The following is a 17,133-nucleotide window of genomic DNA, read 5'->3' as shown; positions in this document are numbered from 1 at the left end:
TATTTATTATGAAAGATTATTATTGTGTGTTGGTGTTCTTTGTTTTTCCATTTTGAGCTTAATTCTTGTGCAAAAACTGATTGGATTTATTGCTAACGCCCTATATGATCTAAGTACATCTAACACATTTTGTATATTCGCATAGATCAACAAGAACAAGTTGAAGGAGCTGGAGAAAGATGTGATGCTATCAAATATTGGTTATGAAATTGGTAGTTTTATCTTACAATTGCTGGAACACATAGATGACATCGAAAGGATTGGACTTGCATATCGTTTTCAAAACGAAATTCGGAGAGCACTCGACATAATCATATCTGCAGATGGAAGTCATGGTGGGATAGGAGAAAAAAAAAGATAGTCTTCATGCAGCATCTCTTAAATTCATACTTCTTAGACAACATGGTTATAATGTGTCACAAGGTAGTTCAAAATTTCTCTTTTAATTTATAACCGACCAATATTAATTGCGTAAAACAGATGACAAAATTTATTCTATATAAGAAGCTAGGAATGAAAATAAGAACATTTTAAAATGAACATGATAAAGACGTAACATATTCACAAATATACATGCATGACAAAATCACTAAATTTACATTCATATATCTCAAATCTCAAATATATACATATTACGTATATATGTAAAGAAAAATAAGTGTGTAAAAGTTAGATGTACACCACCATTGCTAGCTAGTGATTAACTCGTTTGCGTTCTAATTTCAATTGTAAACAGACTTTCTTAATGAGTTCAAAGACTTTAATGGTGACTTCAACGAATGCCTACAAACAGATGTTAAGGGATTGTTAAGTCTATATGAAGCTTCATATCTAGCTTTTGAGGAAGAAAGAGATTTGCATGAGGCAAAGTTATTATCAACCCAACATCTTCTGAAGCATGCGACTCAAGAAAATGAAGCCCTTGAAAACATTGAGCGTGCGTTAGAACTCCCCTTGTATCGTAGGATGGTTAGATTACAAGCGCAGTGGTGATGGATATAAACAAAAAAACTAAAAATATGATCGATGTACTGAAAGGGATTTTGGAGCAATTTTCTGTATATTTCTCTTGAATAAAATACGGTTACAATGAATTGAAAATAAAAGGAAAGCATAAACTCTATCTATTTATAAAATAAAAGATAACAATAGATCCTAAAATCTTGGACCATTATTCCATTGCCTCCACGTTCTCTTCACATGACCAAATACCAAGTCATCTCATGAATATTCAGTCAACACCACTAAGTCACAATTTGCACCAACAATCACCCCTTCAAATTTGACTTGTCTTGAAGATCTTTCACTCCCAAAAGATCCCTCATTTCAGTGAACTTGATCTTTGGTAACGCCTTTGTTAGAATGTCTGCCTTTTGCTCTTTCCCGCTAACATGCTCAACTGATATCAAGTCCCTTTCAACACACTCACGTATGAAATGGTAACGAGTTTCAATATGCTTGCTCCGTCCATGAAAAACTGGATTCTTCATTAACTCTATAGCTGACTTGTTGTCTACAAACAGGGTTACCTTTGAGTTTCTCCAACCAGTCACATCACTGAGTAAGTTCTTTAGCCAAATGGCTTGACACGCTGCAGACGTCGCCGCCATAAATTCTGCCTCACAAGATGACAGTGCCACGGTATTCTGCTTTTGTGAAGCCCAGGTGATCGGACTGCCATCCAGGTAGAAAACCATACCGGTTGTGCCTCTTCGATCATCTTCATCCATCCCATGACTACTATCGCTATATCCAATTAACGTTCCTTTTTCACCTCTTTTGTAAACAATCCCGAAATGAATTGTTCCCATCAGGTAGCGCAAGATATATTTCACAGCCTTCAAATGTGTTTCCTTAGGCGTTTGCATGTAACGACTTAGTACCCCCACCGAGTAGGCTAAATCGGGTCTCGAGTGTAATAGATAGCGCAAGCTACCTATAATCCTTCTATATTCAGTGGCATTTACGGCTTTCCCTTCTTCATCTTTCGACAAACGAAATTTATGATCCATTGGAAACTTGACTGGATTACATTCCCACAAGCCACTTGATTGCAATATTCTTTTTGCATAAGCTGCTTGGGATATTTCGATCCCACTGTCACTTTGCTTCACCTCAATGCCCAAGTAGTAACTCAACTTTCCAAGGTCACTCATTTCAAACACTTTCATCATCTTTTCCTTAAACTTTCTTATTTCAAGCTCGCATGATCCCGTCACTATTATATCGTCTACGTAAACACCAATAATTAAAATAGTTTTCGAGCAGACCTTGTAGATTGCTTGTTCATGTGCACATCTCTGAAATCCCATTTCCTTGATCGCCTTGTCCAATCGAATGTTCCAAGCCCATGGAGCTTGGCGTAAACCGTATAAGGCTTTATGCAATCGATACACCATACTCTCTTTTCCTTTGACAACGAACCCATCCGGTTGAGACACGTAAACCTCCTCAATTAAATCGCCATTTAGAAAGGCCGACTTTACGTCTAAATGGTGAACCTCCCAACCTTTCATTGCAGCGATGGCAAGCAATAGACGGATAGACTCAATTCGTGCCACGGGCGCATATACTTCATTAAAGTCGATTCCTTTACGCTGAACGTAACCCTTTGCCACAAGACGAGCCTTGTGCTTCACTGTTCTACCTTCTGCATCTTTCTAAACTTTAAAGACCCACTTTAACCCTATGGCTTTGTGACCATGTGGAAGGTTAGTGAGTTCCCATGTATGATTTTTTTCGATTGACCTCAATTCTGTTCTCATAGCTTCCCGCCATACTTGTTCATTTGCTGTCTCATCATAACTTGATGGTTCTTCTCCTACAAACAAGAGTTCATCATATACAGTTTCTATTGGCTCAGTTTGAGAATAGATATCAGCTAGACTTTTAAAACCACGAACTGGTGTGTGATCGAACATAGATGAGTCCACACTTTCACTAGATCCTTCAGCTGATTGGGCATCACTTGAACTTCCACTTTCAATAGGTGTAAGAGGTGCTGTTTTAGGTGTTGAATTTGCACTTTGGCTTGGACTGTTAGCACTGAAATCATTTTCAACACCTCCTTCTACTTCACTGCTTACACCAAAAATAATGTTAGTATCATTTGACAACTTTTCTGATTTCTCAGAATGTTTCCAAGCCCATTTCTTTCCTTCATCAAACGTGACATTTCGTGTTACTACCACTTTATTCTCGCATGGATTAAACATGCGATATGCCTTGCTCCCAGATTCTACCCCAAGATAAACCATACCTCTACTACGATCACTTAGCTTCGTGATGTGATTATCTGTAACCTTCACGTACCCGACACACCCAAACACTTTTAAATGCTCAAGTGTTGGCTTACACCCCTTCAAAGCTTCGTATGGGGTCATTCCCTTCACGCCTTTAGTTGGAATTCGGTTCAATATATAAACTGAATGTCGAACCGCTTCTCCCCATAACTCGTCTGGTACCTCCATTGCTTTTAGCATTGATCTAGTCGCTTCCAATATGGTACGATTCCTTCTTTCGACAACGCCATTCTGTTGAGGCGAATATGGCGCCGTCAGTTGTCGTCTTATACCCTCCTGTTCACAAAAATCAAGAAACAATTTGGAGGTGAACTCCCCACCTCTATCAGTACGAAGTCCGGTAAGTTTTAAAGATGTCTCTCGTTCAGCTTCCCTTTTAAAACTTACAAATTTATCGAGTGCCTCGCTCTTAGATTTCAGCATATAGACCCACATGTATCGACTATAATCATCAACGATTAAGAGAAAGTAACTGTTACCTCCCAATGTTGATGGTTTTATTGGCCCACAAAGATCAGCATACACCTGTTCAAGAGGTCGTTCAGCTCGCCATCGGGCTTCTTTAGGGAACGGTTGCTTTGGCTGCTTTCCTATCATACACCCTTCACAAACCTGTGATGGATGTTTCACCTTTGGTACACCCCGCACCATTTCTTTCTGGACCATCGACTCGATGACACGAAAGTTTATGTGTCCGAGTCGTGCATGCCACAGCCACGCTTCCTTTTCTATGTTTGCCATCAGGCATACAGGTTGTGATAACTTAAGAGCTATTTTATACAAACGGTTCTGAGATCGCGCTACCTTTAAAAGCAGTTGGTCATTTTCATTATGGATCTTTAAATGCTCATACACCATCTCGATCCTATAGCCAATCTCTGTTAATTGACCAAGGCTGATGATGTTGCTTCTCAAGGCTGGAATATAGTAGACATCAGTCACCAACAATTGACCTCCATCTTTACAGTCCACCAATATAGTACCCTTTCCTGCGATGGTAACTTTTGATCCATCTCCGAATCCTACTTGACCAGTCTTGCTCTCGTCCAATTCAGCGAAGGCTGACTTCAAATTAGTCATGTGATTACTCGCACCGTTATCCAAATACCATACTTTCTTTGTCGTGTCACCACTATCTTCATACATATTTGGAAATACCTTTTCTTCATTTAATAAGATGAGTGAATTATTTTCTTCTCCACATACCGTAAGTAAAAGAGTATGCTCCTCTTCTTGTGTTGTGGTTTGATTTGTTTCATCATTCTTGTCATTCCGACCCTTGCATTCGGACACGTAATGTCCATACTTCTCACAGTTGAAACACTTAATGTGTTTCTTATCTTTCGGCCGATGATAATTACCCCCATTATCTCGCTGCCCATTGTAACCGCCACGATTGTTTCTGCCTCGTCCTCTACCCCGACCACCACTTCGACCACCCCGATCAAACTGGTTAGGACCGCGCCCTCTACTTCCCGAATTTGCACCACCCCTTGAAGTCTTTTGAGATGATGACGACTCTCCTTTCACAAGGAGCAGACTGCTTTCAGTGGCATTCGTACCACTTGCACGTAACTTTAAACGATCTTCATACGCTTTTAGCCTACCGATAGCTTCTTCAAAGGGCATCTTATCGATATCCGAATATTGCTCCATGGATGCCACCAACTGGAGATATTTGTCGGGCACAGAATCGAGTAGTTTTCTCACCACTATGCTATCTTCAAGGGTGGCTCCCAAACTGTTGTATCTTGATATCATACCGCTCAATTTACCTGCGAAATCATCAATTGACTCACCGTCTTTCATTTTCAACCCTTCGAATTCGCTTTTGAGAGTATGTAACCTAGCCTTCTGCACACGTTCAGCACCCAGGTAATGAGTCTTCAACGATTCCCATACCTCTTTAGCAGTTTTGTTCTTTGAAACTTGTAACAAAACATCCTCTGGTATAGCCTGGAATATGAAAGCCCTAGCCGATTTACTTTTCTTCTCGTCCACAACCACTCCGGCTTGTGGTTCAATTGATTCCCATAACCCATGAGCATCAAGAATGGCTTCCATACGGATCGCCCAGGTAGTATAATTCGTTGATGTCAACATTGGACACTGAAACGGAACATTCCCTTCCTTCTGTACATTTGTTACTAACGCCATATCTTCAGTTTTAATGTATTTTGGCATAAACCAAAGCTCTTGATACCAATTGATGGATATAAACAAAAAAACTAAAAATATGATCGATGTACTGAAAGGGATTTTGGAGCAATTTTCTGTATATTTCTCTTGAATAAAATACGGTTACAATGAATTGAAAATAAAAGGAAATCATAAACTCTATCTATTTATAAAATAAAAGATAACAATAGATCCTAAAATCTTGGACCATTATTCCATTGCCTCCACGTTCTCTTCACATGACCAAATACCAAGTCATCTCATGAATATTCAGTCAACACCACTAAGTCACAATTTGCACCAACAAGTGGTATATCAATGCATACCATAAGCGAAAAGATGCAAACATCTCTCTAGTAGAGCTGGCTACAATAGATTTCAACATGGTTCAATCGACACACAAGAAAGAACTTAAAGAATTATCAATGTGATATATTCACCTTAGCCATTTTATCTTACCAGTATACAAAATTTAATTATTATTGTAGTACATAATAAATTGCTAATTACCGCTTCTAATGAAATTTAACTTTCTCCTTACAAAACAGATGGTGGGAAGATAAAGGTCTAGCAAGCAAGTTAAGCTTCGTTAGGGATCGGATCATGGAATGCTTCTTTTGGGGTGTTGGCATGGCATTTGAACCTCAATATCATTCGTGTCGTGTGGAAATAGCAAAAGTTTTATCGTTAGTTACTGTCGTTGATGACATCTATGATGTTTATGGTACTCTTGAAGAACTTGAAATCTTCACGGACGCTATCAAAAGGTTTGCAATTTAAGAACATCTTATTTATAAATCTCAAATATTACTCATTACTAAGATACTTATTCTAAATTTATATGTTTATCGGTGGGATATAAATGCAAAGGAAGACATGCCTGGATATATGCAAGTGGCCTTCCTGGCTCTTTTCGACACCATCATTGAATCGGGTTCAAAATATATAATTAATCAAGGAGAAGACGCCGTACTAGTCCTAGTAAAAGCAGTTAGTATAACCATAAGAATATTAAAACGTTAATGATTATTGTTAGTTTAAATAATCACATATCACATATATCCTAATTAATTTGGATTGGAATTGATAGTGGGGAGAATTATTGGAAGCATTCTTTGTGGAAGCAAAATGGACACATCAAAAATTCATTCCAACACTTGAAGATTATATGGATAATGCATGGAGATCAGTCTCAGGATTGGTGATGCTTACTCATGGCTACTTTTTAATCAATCATGAAACAAAGAAAGATGTAGCAAAGTCCTTGGAGAACTATCACGGTCTTATGAAATGGTCATCGATTATTTATCGACTTCGCAATGATTTAGCTACTTCATCGGTATGTTATATCACAAAGATTTTCAAGTATAACATGTTTTATTGTGCTCTTTGTCTTACTTTTATATTTCTTTGGACTCAGGATGAGATAGCCCAAGGAAAAACTGCAAATGCGATCTCATGTTACATGCACGAGAATGATGTTATGGAGGATGTTGCACGTGAATATATCAATGCTCAGATTGATGAAGCATGGCAGAAAATGATCAAAGCGCGAATGGCTCAAAACTCCGAAGATCCATTTGTTGATTTGGCCATCAATCTTGCTAGAATTTCACATTGTACTTATCAATATGGCGATGATCATGGTGCTCCAAATGATCGAGCCAAAGATAGAGTCTTATCCATGATTATTGATCCAGTTAAAATCAAAGAACCGGAGTATGCTAGTACTATTGAAGGATAATTAAGGTAGTGATTGTTTTTTAAGATGTTTTATTGGGCGGTCTGTGGCCATATCACCAAAATAAAAATGTATTATGAAGATAAGCGGGCTAAACTTTGAAGACTGCTTATTTTTATATCTATTATTGCACTTTTTTATTATTATTATTATCCAAAACTATAAGAACGTTGAGCTCAAAAAGTAATAAGAAAACTCTTGGACAACATATAACATATGTATATAGTCAAGAGAACCATTCATACAAGTTTTATGACCAACAAAAATATGTTTTTAATAAAAATATTCATACAAGATTCAGAAATTTATAACTTTTGAGGTAAAATCTCTATTTGTGATTTAACCAAGATTTGTAATTAACACTAAAAGTATTTATATGTGATGGACGTAAGTTGAGTCTTAGTGTTTCAGCTTGTTCTAGGCAAACTACCACAAGGATAAGTCAAGTCCTCACTAGAAGACTCAACACAATAAACACTAACATATTATGCATATTACTCAATGACATAGTTTGTTTCCTATATTGTCTAAATCAATGCACGTTCAACACATAGTCGAAGACAATGTTGATGATTGAAGATCAAGTATTAGCGATAACAAGCGACCCTAAAGACAACTTAGCGAATAAAAATTGATGTGCATGCGCAATTGAAAAAAGCATCGAACCTATTATTTTACGCACTTTCAAAGTACAACTACCTAGTGAGCGTAGGGTTGTGGGTTTTATTACCATATTTTTTACGTGAGCTTACAAATGTTGGAAAGAACATCATGTAAATCTTAGCAAAATTTTACATGTTTAATTAATTTATACAAAAATGTATAATTAAGAGAACCAACCGAGGATTACATCTTTCAGTTGTATCAAAGACTTGAACAATTTCATGGTTTTCCTGTAATGCATGAAAGCATTGATTATATGCATAAGGAGTGCAAAATGGTTAACTTTATGGAAAGGGCAAAACACACGAGGTGATCAGGGGTCTTCCGATGATTATGCTTTAAGTCATGGCCTCAAAAAACAAGTGTGTTGGGGGAGAATGTGGGATTATGCTTAATGACTATACTAATCTTAACCCATAACAATAAGTGTTTTGATGATGACATATGAACATAACTAGAGGTGATGGTAGACATGTTGACATAAATATACAAGTTTACTAATCCACACTTACTCTAACAAAAGACCAAAACCAAATAAAGCAATAAAGGAAAACATAAGCTACACGGTTTGGTCCACGGTCGACCGCAGGTCATACCGTGGAACCTTGCACCCTGGTTTGTGAAACCAGGTGTGCACGGTCGACCCCGCGGTTAACCGTGGTTCGACCGTAAAAGGTTCTGTCCAAATTTCCACTAATTTTAGTTCGACCACTAGAACACTAATCTTGATTAATCACACCTAATGACACCTTAATGACGATTAAATCTTAAATAAGAATAACACATAAGTGTTATAGGAAAACATGTACATTTAAAATGTATTTAGACATACTTAGGATGGTCACCTAACCAAGAGTTACTCCTTCCTTGTAAATGTGTTGGACATTAATGTATACTTATACATTAATCTTGCAAATGCCACTTTGCAAGTAAAACTTACATAGCCTTGGTTCAATGCTGTGTTATCACTATATGTTTAATCCCAGATTAATTAGTGATCTCTTACTAGTCATTACATGAATGTTACTTGACTAATTGCTATTAATACATGTGTATTATTTGATTATGTGCTAAATGCTAACTTGCTAAGTAGTTACTTAATATGTATATGTATGAACTTTGTCTTGCTATGTGTTACAAGTTGGAATTCAATCAACTTGTATTTGGACTACTTCAATATATGCTACTTGGATAATGCTTAATATGTCATAATCTAGTAATCTTAAAAGATAATGAATCATTAACACACATAGCTTTGCTTAAGTCTAAAATCAAGTTTATGAATGTATTTCACTTGACTTAACTTGATGTATTACAACATGCTTAATTGATATTACTTGCTTAAATTGTTAAGACATCACTAACACACTTAATTAATTCACAAACAAGTTTAAATTTGAATACTAGCATGCTTTGTGATTAAAGTGGGTTGTTGTCATCAATGACATGTTGACCAACCAATAGGAATTTAGCAAATGTGTTAATTAAAAATAAAAGATTATGACAAAACTGAGATTGCCTCAAATGATTATCATGACTTGTATCCAAGAATGTTAGACTTTTCACTTTGAGCATAACAAGTCACTATCAAGGCAATACATCCAAGGTAAATGAACATTTAATGTATATAGTACTTGTATAGGATGTTGGGTATCTTTGGCAAGTGTTAAATGAAGTAAGAGTCCAAAGATTAATGTTCAAATCTGATTCAAACGGATATACAACGGATAAGTGTTTTGGACTGGACTGAGTACGGTCGACCCAAGGTCAAATGTGGTCCCAGCCGCAGCAACGGCTACTTTTTTTTTATCTCTCCATATAAATAGCAAGACTTGGAGAACTTTGAAGAATTGGACCTCTTGCATTCTACAACTCAAAATTACCAGAGAATCACAAGAACATAACACTTATACATATGTTTGTGATTAGCAAGAGAAGTTCTATATTCTCATAGATTATAGAAGGGGTTGTAAACTTACTTTCAAATTACTATGTTTGTGAGTTTACTTAGTGTTGTATTATTCCTTAGAATTGTCTTAGGATTGTCATCACAAGAAAGGGTGAGTCATTGTACTTTGTAACTAGAAGCATATGCTAGCTTAGTTATCATCTTCTTTAAAGGGAACTAGGGAGTTGATTTATCTCATTGGGGATTAATACTTGTCCAAGGTGAAGACAAGTTGATCTAAGTTGGAGGTAATCTTTCAAAGGGATAGAAGGATTAAGTTTGTTGTCCAAAGAGAAGTACAAGGCTTGTAAATCGGATCTCCACCGGATTTAAGGAAAGGTGTTTAGTGAAGAAAAACTCCCGATTAGTGAATCGGGAGTGGATTAAGGTGGATTAGTTAACATCCACTCGAACCACTATGAATCCTTGTGTTTATATTCTTTATTTTACATTCTGCATTACTACAAACATAAACACGGCATACATTGGTTTGAGTTGATTAAAGTGATCAAGGATTGTTCAAATCTTATTGATCATAGAAAAAGTTTTAAAAATCGTACTAAGTAACTATTCACCCCCTCTAGTTACTTACAAAGTGTATTTTTGTAATTCTTAAATCTAGCTTCAATCCATGTTTTTTCATTCAAAATCAAAATGTAACAGTGGGATATATGTGGATAACGAAGATGAATGATGAAGAATAATGGTACTATATCTTTTGGTAAATGTATATGGTAGAGATATGATATAAATACTGAAAATAACAATCATAAAACAATATCTAAACCATATTCATTGTCAAGATTGAAGATTACATGGAAATGGTGATTGGGGAAAAGGAGAAAGTTGGGAGTAAACTTCGCGAATGGGGATAAAAGGCTAAACCATGGAATGGGATGAGTTTAGACTTAGTTCATTTCTTGTAAAAATAAGGGCATATTGGTAACTTTATGATCACGACTAGGGGTATTTTAGTTTTTTCAAATGAGTCTAAATCGCGTCAATAGTCTAGACCTATCAAACTCCCCCTTTTATGTGATTTGTGCGATGATGTTCTTCTGATCCTTTTTATTGTTGGGGAAGACTTGTTATTTTCAATTTGTGCTTGAGTTGTAAGAGAAAGTATGACCTATAATGGCGGTGCCTAAATCTACTTTTTCTCTCTATTGGGTAGAAAGAGAAACTATGACCTATGGTCGTGTTTTTAAATGAGTTAAACGAATTGGAATTAGGAACATTAGCTTTCATTAAGAAACTTGACCGAGTAAAAAAGATGGTTAGTTTTTGACTACGATCCTAAATCCAAAAAAGTAAAGGGTTGGAGGTAGATTCGGAGAATGCATATCACATAAATGTTGACTATGATATATGCTTAGGCTGGGGAAAAGTAATTATGTCTTGAAAACCACTACTTAGGGTAATTCTAACTTATTTCGGATGAGTCATTTCTACAAGCCTGCGGGTCTTTTATTCCAAGAGGTGTCTAGGGAAAAGGCAGGTATGTCACTGTAACACCATCAGAGCAGGCTTATCTGTAAGATTACTATTTTTCCCTTAGGTTTTGTTTAAGTGTGCTTATTTTTCTTTTATTTTTATTAAGTGCTTTATCTTATTTAAATATTATGTTGAGACCACATTGTGATAAGGGTCTCAAAGCATGTTCATTTATTTAATTTGGACTTACGAAAGATATTAGATAACTTATAAATACCCGTGTGTTGAGGAGTATGGGATGTTGATAGTGCTCCAAATGAACATATATTTAGGCACAATATCCTTCCAATATGTAAAGCTTTTAGTTGCAATTGTTCTATTTTTATGTAATATTCGTTTAAATAAATAAGTGCGAAGACAAAAGAAGAAAACGACGATTTGAAGACGCAAATGACCAAAAAGCTCAAATGAACAAGATATAATTCAAGTGGTTCCATTTATTGATAAGAAACGTCTAAAAATGACAAGAGTACGAGTCGCGGAATGCAAAGTACAAGATATTAAATCGTACGAATGGACGTTCGAAAATCCGGAACCGGGACATGAACCGAGCATCAACGCGCGAGTCAATGGAGCTAAAATTACAAGTCAACTATGCACAAGAATATAATATAATATATATAATTATATATATTATATTATATATTATATTAAAACGACCAGCCCACGTTTAAATCAAGAGAGGGTGCTGGCCAGCCTGTCCATGCGATCGCATGGAAATAACAAAGGAAACCCATGCGATCGCATGGTTCTCAAAATCAGAAAATATCTATAAAAGGCACCAGTTTTCGGACGAGAGAACATACACCTTCACACACTCTTTCTCTCAGTTTATATTTATATTTATATTTTATAATTATAATTTTAATTTTAAGTTAATAATAAGGTTATTGTAAGAAATGTTTTACGGGTTTTAAAGTTGAAACTCTGTCCGTGTAACGCTACGCAATAAATAATCACTGTAAGCTATGTTCTTCCTTTTTAAATTAATGTATCGTAACTAAGTTATTATTATGCTTATTTGAGGCAAAGTAATTGTGATGTTGGGCCAAATATTAAGATGGGGTTATTGAATTTTGTACCATAATTAGGGTTTGGACAAAAGACCGACACTTGTGGACATTGGACTATTGACTATTAATAGATAGGGGGTATTGTCTAATCGAATGACAACTCATTAGAATCTGTCGAACCTATCTTCAAATTAGTTAATCTAATAATTATTAAAATGATTATGTATGTTCTATTTAGTGACGTTTATACGACATCTTTTACGATCATTTAATTAATTATTCGGGTTGGGTAATTGATTATTCATTCTGATCAAGTGGGTAAATTAATATTCATATCTCATTAAAATAGGGGTGAATTACATACAAGGATAATTGGTGTAATTGTTAACAAAGTATTAAAACCTTGGATTACACGCAGTCGATAACCTGGTGTAATTATTAACAAAGTATTAAAACCTTGTTACAGTTTGAATCCCTAATTAGTTGGAATATTTGACTTCGAGAATAAGGTTAATTTGACGAGCATTTTATAATTATGACCGATGGACTATTATGGACAAAAACCAGATAGGTATCAAATAAACCAGGACAAAGGACAATTAACCCGGGTAACAATTAATTAAAATCAAAACGTCAAACATCATGATTACGGAAGTTTAAATAAGCATAATACTTTTATTTCATATTTCATCGTACCTTTATTTACTGTCATTTTAATTACTGCAATTTACTTTATCGCAATTTAAATTCTGTCATTTATATTATCGTCATTTATCTTTACGCTTTAATTAAAATCGACAAACCAGTCATTAAACGGTAAAACCCCCATTTTATAATAATAATAATACTACTATATTACTAATATATATATATATATATATATATATATATATATATATATATATATATATATATATATATATATATATATATATATATATATAAATATAATTGTTTAAAAATATAGTGTACGCAATAAGCCGTCTCCCTGTGGAAAGAACTGGACTTACTAGAAACTACACTACTCTACGATTAGGTACACTGCCTATAAGTGTTGTAGCAAGGTTTAGGTATATCCCATCTGTAAATTAATAAAACTTGTGTAATATTTCGTAGTAAAAATAATAGTATTTCGTATAGACCGCTACACACATCAAGTTTTTGGCGCCGCTGCTGGGAACCGGCGAAACGCTATATTTCTTATCTCTAATTTTGTAAAAATATTTTGTATTTATATAAAAACATATAAAAAATAAAAAAAATAAAAAATAAAAAATTTCTATATAAATAAAAAATTTCTATATATATATATCTATATATATAAGTGTTTAAATCTATATATATAATTTTAAGATATATAAAATTAAAAAATATTTTTATTTTTAGAATTTTAAATATACGTTTTTATATATAAATATTTTATATAAATTAAAATCAGAAAATAAAAATCAAAATAAAAAAATAAGTAATTGGGTCGAGCCTGTTCGAAGCCCAATCTGCTTCCGGTATCTTGTTCCATGCGATCGCATGGCCCGAGTGACCAATATTCATGCGATCGCATGAGGGACACTAATAGGCCAGAAACCTTGGACTGCATTAATTACGTAGGGTTTTAATTTTATAATAATAATTATTATTAGGGTTTAGTTATTATATTAAATAGTTTTTAGTTTTAATTTATATTTTGTAATATTAAGTTTTAATATTATTATTAAATATATAGATTAATATTTTTATAAAATATAATATAAAAATAATATTTTTATAATTTGTATTTTTATAATTTTAGTTATAATTTGTATTTTTATCGTTTATTTCGTATCATTCGCTATATAGTTTTAAGTTCAGTATTTTGCCGTAGTTATTTTTATATTTCTAGTTTTTAGGCTTTGCCGTAAAATCCCTTAAGTGCTTTTTCTTTAGATTAAGATTTAGGCGCTTTAGAATTTTGCGACGCCGTTTATATATTTTAGTGCCTTTTAAGTTATTGCCGTTTTGGATATAGATTTCTTTTTAAGCTTTAATACCTTTGGGCGCAACTTTTTAGATTTAGTTTTTAGACTTTTAAGTTTCGACGTTTTTCTTTCTTATTTTTATTTTTCAATTTTTATTTTTGGACGTTTTTCGACGCACTCTTTTTCTTTCTCATTTCTACGCTCTAGTTTTCAGGACATAGATTTTTATCTTCTTCAAAATTTTGACGAAAAATTATATTAAGCGGTTAAATTGATAGACATCCAAAATTTTCTGGTTCGTAGTAATAGTTGGATTTGTTAGTGGCGAGCTGTGGGCTTCCGATTTAAAGGGTCCTGGCTACCTGCTGCATCTATTGGCTATTCGAAACGTGGGCAAAATCAGAAAAATCTATTAATTTGATAACTTATATAATTTTTATCTTTATAACTAATAGGATATTCAGTGAATGCACCGAGCAAAATGTTCACCACCTTTCATACGTTCACCACCTGTAACCCGATCAAGACATCTAGCCAATATTATCGCCGTTGATTTTTCTTTAGAATCATCATCTAGTCGACCAAGTACTCCAATTCAAATTTCTGATAATCTATTTTTTGAACCCGACCTCACAATTGAGAACCCGGAGGATATTCAAGGACAATTCAGAGATCCTGAACCATTTATCATTCCTCAGGAACCACGAATTACTTATCCAGAGATTTTCGAGGAAGAAACTATTAAATCAGAATCCTCTAGTGATTCGGATTCAACAAATTCAAAAATGGAAGTAACGGAACCTCAAAGTATGGAAGACCGAATGATAGCCACACGCACTGTAGTGACCCGAACTTTTCCATGTTTATATATATTAAATGAAATTTTTATTTACATGATTAAGTGTTTTTAACATGTTAAGCAATCAAACTTGTTAAGACTTGATTAATTGAAATAGGTTTCATATAGACAATTGACCACCCAAGTTGACCAGTGATTCACGAACGTTAAAACTTGTAAAAACTATATGATGTCATATATATTGATATACATATAGTTAGCATGGTATTATGATAGGTAAACATATCATTAAGTATATTAACAATGAACTACATATGTAAAAACAAGACTACTAACTTAAAGATTTCGAAACGAGGCATATATGTAACGATTATCGTTGTAACGACATTTACATGTATATATATCATATTAAGATATATTAATACATCATAATATCATGATAATGTAATAATTTAACATATCATTTGATATAATAAACAATGGGTTAACAACACTTAACAGGACCGTTAACCTAAAGGCTTCAAAACAACATTTACATGTAACGACTAACGATGACTTAACGACTCAGTTAAAATGTATATACATGTAGTGCTTTAATATGTATTCATAAACTTTTGAAATAATTCAAGACACTTATCAAAATACTTACAATTACATCCTCGTTCAGTTTCATCAACAATTCTACTCGTATGCACCTGTATTCGTACTCGTACAATACACAGCTTTTAGATGTATGTACTATTGGTATATACACTCCATGATCAGCTCTTAGCAGCCCATGTGAGTTACCTAACACATGTGGGAACCATCATTTGGCAACTATCATGAAATATCTCATAAAATTACAAAAATATTAGTAATCATTCATGACTTAGTTACATGTAAACAAAATTACATATCTTTTATATCTAATCCATATACCAACGACCAAAAACACCTACAAACACTTTTATTCTTCAATTTTCTTCATCTAATTGATCTCTCTCAAGTTCTATCTTCAAGTTCTAAGTGTTCTTCATAAATTCTATAAGTTCTAGTTTCATAAAATCAAGAATACTTCTAAGTTTGCTAGCTTACTTCCAATCTTGTAAAGTGATCATACAATCTCAAGAAATCTTTCTTATTTACTGTAAGATATCTTTCTAATACAAGGTAATACTCATATTCAAACTTTGATTCAATTTCTATAACTATAACAATCTTATTTCGAGTGGAAATCTTACTTGAACTTGTTTTCGTGTCATGATTCTGCTTTAAGAACTTTCAAGCCATCCAAGGATCCTTTGAAGCTAGATCTAATTTTCTCATTTCCAGTAGGTTGATCCACAAAACCTGAGGTAGTAATGATGTTCATAACATCATTCAATTCATATATATATATATATATATATATATATATATATATATATATATATATATATATATATATATATATATATATATATATATATATATATATATATATATATATATATATATATATATATATAACTACCTTATTCGAAGGTTTAAACTTGAAATCACTAGAACATAGTTTAGTTAATTATAAACTTGTTCACAAACAAAAGTTAATCCTTCTAACTTGACTTTTAAAATCAACTAAACACATGTTCTATATCTATATGATATGCTAACTTAATGATTTAAAACCGGGAAACACGAAAAACACCGTAAAACCGGACATACGCCGTCGTAGTAACACCACGGGCTGTTTTGGGTTTGATAATTAAAAACTATGATAAACTTTGATTTAAAAGTTGTTCTTCTGGTAAAATGATTTTTCTTATGAACATGAAACTATATCCAAAAATCATGCTTAAACTCAAAGTGGAAGTATGTTTTCCAAAATGGTCATCTAGACGTCGTTCTTTCGACTGAAATGATTACCTTTACAAAAATGACTTGTAACCTGTATTTTCGTCTATAAACCTATATTTTTTCTGATTAGATTCATAAAATAGAGTTCAATATGAAACCATAGCAATTTGATTCACTCAAAACGGATTTAAAACGAAGAAGTTATGAGTAAAACAAGATTGG

General features: G+C 33.8%; 1 pseudogene; it reads left to right on the top strand.

Moving 5' to 3' along the window:
- The window catches only part of LOC139841302 ((E)-beta-ocimene synthase, chloroplastic-like), an 8,725-nt pseudogene extending 1,501 nt beyond the window's left edge, over positions 1–7,224 (top strand).
- Positions 7,225–17,133: the final 9,909 nt, after the last annotated feature.

This window comes from Rutidosis leptorrhynchoides, chromosome 1 (genome assembly GCF_046630445.1).
Source record: "Rutidosis leptorrhynchoides isolate AG116_Rl617_1_P2 chromosome 1, CSIRO_AGI_Rlap_v1, whole genome shotgun sequence".
NCBI lineage: Eukaryota > Viridiplantae > Streptophyta > Magnoliopsida > Asterales > Asteraceae > Rutidosis > Rutidosis leptorrhynchoides.
Note: the sequence above shows the minus strand (reverse complement) of the source record. Positions and strands in the feature narration are given on the sequence as shown.